This window comes from Chrysochloris asiatica, unplaced genomic scaffold (assembly GCF_000296735.1).
Source record: "Chrysochloris asiatica unplaced genomic scaffold, ChrAsi1.0 scaffold00022, whole genome shotgun sequence".
NCBI lineage: Eukaryota > Metazoa > Chordata > Mammalia > Afrosoricida > Chrysochloridae > Chrysochloris > Chrysochloris asiatica.
The window spans coordinates 3409160-3412558 of NW_006408540.1; the positions used below are offsets into that span (position 1 = coordinate 3409160).

Below are 3399 nucleotides of genomic sequence, written 5' to 3' on the forward strand. Positions count from 1 at the left end.
ACCCCTGAAACTATTACTCTGAGATCATCTTTAAAATTTAAACCAATAGTTTCTCCTGAAGTCTTTTTAAAGTTTAGCTTAAGTAGTAAAGAATGTCTGGTTTGCGAATTGTGCTCTTAAAGATCTGTCTATACGGGACCAGGAGTCCTGGTGTAGCACTGTGGAATCAGCACTGAACTGCTAACCACAATGTCAGCGACTCAAACCTACCATCCTCTCCTTGGAAATCCTACACAGGGTCACTGTAAGTCAGAACTAACTCGATGGCACTTAACAACAACATGGGATCAAATTGACAACAGCAACTCAAAAGGTTAAATGGGAGATTTAGGGGACAGAGAGCTTATGCTAATGAGGGAGGAATGCCTTAGAAAAAGAGGATGAGAATGATGGCACAACTTGTACAGTCATTGAAGAATGTAGTCGATGTGCCTGAATCAGACATGTAGAAATTATTGAATTAATTCATGTTTTGCTGTGTATTTTCTCAACAACATCAACAATATATATTTTTTAAAGAACCCATACATTAAAGTAGTAGGTAGGGGGTATTTGTGTCTAATGATCATTCCCATTCATCATCTGTAAAATGTGGCCAATGATCCCTTCTGCATAGAATTGCAATGGTGACTTGTTGAATTGATCGGTATATCAACAAGTACAGTGACTGGTATAAAATCAAGGCTCACTAAATGCTGATTTCCATCTTTGCCGCTATGTAATGTAATTGGAGGGATTTCTTTGATCTAGAAATCTTGCACAACAATAAGAAGAAAGAATTTGGTTTTCACTATTTTATTTAACTTCCACGTGTAGAAAAACATCTTGTGAAGTTGAAAAGTGGAAAGCCACATCTCCTTGGAAACATTTTTATATTCTTAGACAAATCAGAATAGCAATGATTACTAATAACAATAACGCATCAGGTTACCATGCTCCTTTGTCTTGGGAGAATGTTTTAGAATGATTGCCTGTCATGGCAGTTTTTCCATAAAGCAATCCTCCTGCTATGATTCAGTTTCAGGCAAGGTTACCAATTCTTCATCTATGATGGAGACTAAATAAGGAAGACAAAATATAGTACAGACATCAACTTACTAAGAGAACTATCTAAATCACTACCAAGACTACTCTTCTCAGTGCTACTAAAGCCAACCTTCATATCACAGGCTTTGATATCAACATAATAAGGATTTCCCCATATATTTATTGACTACCCACCTGAACTCACCACCATCAGTTGATTCCAACTCTGTAAGATACAGTAGAACTACCATAGGTCAAAGAACTTTGTCTTCCAACCCTATAGGACAAGAATAGAATTGTGACACGATCCCTTCAAGTTGCCGTGTTCCACCAGGTGAGAAGAGTGATGACCATCCTTTTCCTTAATATGGTTATTTCATACTTCGGTTGCATGAAGGCTGCCCCCATGAAAGAAGCCAACATCCGAGGACAAGGCCGCTTGGCCTACCCAGGTGTGTGGACCCATGGGACTCTGGAGAGCATGAATGGGCCCAAGGTGGGTTCAAGAGGCCTGACCTCATTGGCTGACACTTTCAAACATGTGATAGAAGAGCTGTTGGATGAGGACCAGAAAATTCGGCCCAATGAAGAAAACAATAAGGATGTGAACATATACACTTCCAGGGTGATGCTCAGTAGTCAAGTGCCTTTAGAGCCTCATCTTCTCTTTCTGCTTGACGAATACAAAAATTACCTGGATGCTGCAAACATGTCTATGAGGGTCCGACGCCACTCTGAACCTGCCCTCTGTGGGGAGCTGAGTGTGTGTGACAGTATTAGCGAGTGGGTAACAGCGGCAGATAAAAAGACTACAGTGGACATGTCGGGCGGGACGGTCACAGTCCTGGAAAAAGTCCTTGTATTGAAAGGCCAACTGAAGCAATATTTCTACGAGACCAAGTGCAATCCATAGATTACACAAAAGAGGGCTGCAGCGGCATAGACAAAAGGCATTGGAACTTCCAGTGCCGAACTACCAATTATATGCGGGCCCTGACCATGGATAGCAAAAAGAGAATTGGCTGGCGATTTATAAGGACAGACACTTCCTGTGTCCATACATTGACCATTAAAAGGGGAAAATAGTGGATTTATGTTGGATAGATTATATTGAGACAAAAATTATCTATTTGTATATATACATAACAGGGTAAATTATTCAGTTAAGAAAAGAAATTAATTTTATGAACTGCATGTATAAATGAAGTTTATACAGTACAGTGGTTCTACAATCTATTTACTGGACATACCCATGACCAGAAGGGAAAGAGTCATTTGCGCACAACTTTAAAAGTCTGCAATACATTCCTCGATAATGTTGTGGTTTGTTGCCGTTGCCAAGAATCAAAAACGTAAAAAAAAGTTTTAAAATCATCATAATAAATTGCATGCTGCTTTAATTGTGAATTGATCATACACTGTCCTCTTTCAGAAAACAAAACAAAACAAAAAGACAACAAAAATTTGAACCAAAACCTTCTGTTTACATTTTAGGCAGTAAGCATATTCATTCTTGTTAGTACTCAATCTGTTTTAGTGCTTTTAACTTCTGATGGTGTTGGAATTAAAACAATGTCAAGGTGCAAAAAAAAAAAAAAAAAGAATAGAATCGTCCCATGGGGTCTCTAAGGCTGTAGCTCTTTATGGAAGTTGTTGTTTTAAAGTGCTGTTGAGTCAGTTCTGACCCATAGCTACCCTGTATAGGGTTTCTGAGGAGCAGCTGGTGAGCTTGAACTGCTGGCCTTGAAGTGCACAGCTAACAACTGTGCAGTCTGGTGCATTAACCCACAGAACTATACCAGGTAGACAGCCACATATGTCTCCTGAGGCGTCCTGGTGGGTTTAAACTGCTGACTTTTCAGTTAACAGTTGAGTACTTAACCATTATGCCACCACAACTCTCTTTATTAAATGCCAAATGTGCACTGACATGCAGTTGATTCTGATTCATAATGATCTCTTGTTGTTATTGTTAAGTGACTTCGAGACGGTTCCCCACCCATAGCAACCCTGTATAAGGTTTCCGAGGAGTGACTGGTAAGCTTGAACCACTGACCTTGTAGTTCAAACGGCTTTACAGTCTGGTGTATTAACCCACAGCACCACACCAGGACTCCCAAATGATCTTATAGGACAGAGTAGAATCACTGCTTAGGGTTTCTGATACTAAATCCTTACTGGAGTAGACAGACTCATCTTCTCTAGTGGAGAAGTTGGTGGTTTGAATCTCCAGCCTTGTGGTTAGCAACCTGTATTTGACTCACTGCTCCATTGTAGTTGTTGTTAAGTGCCATCGAGTCGGTTCCAACCCATAGCGACCCTGTATAGGGTTTCCAAAGAGTGGCTGGTGAGCTTGAACCACTGACCTTGTGG

General features: G+C 40.2%; 1 pseudogene across 1 annotated transcript; it reads left to right on the plus strand.

Annotated features, from left to right (window-relative positions):
• The first annotated feature begins 1352 nt into the window (after window positions 1–1352).
• LOC102817587 lies at window positions 1353–2422 on the plus strand (annotated as a pseudogene). The gene has a single exon (XR_438689.1). The product of XR_438689.1 is annotated as a brain-derived neurotrophic factor-like (transcript).
• Window positions 2423–3399: the final 977 nt, after the last annotated feature.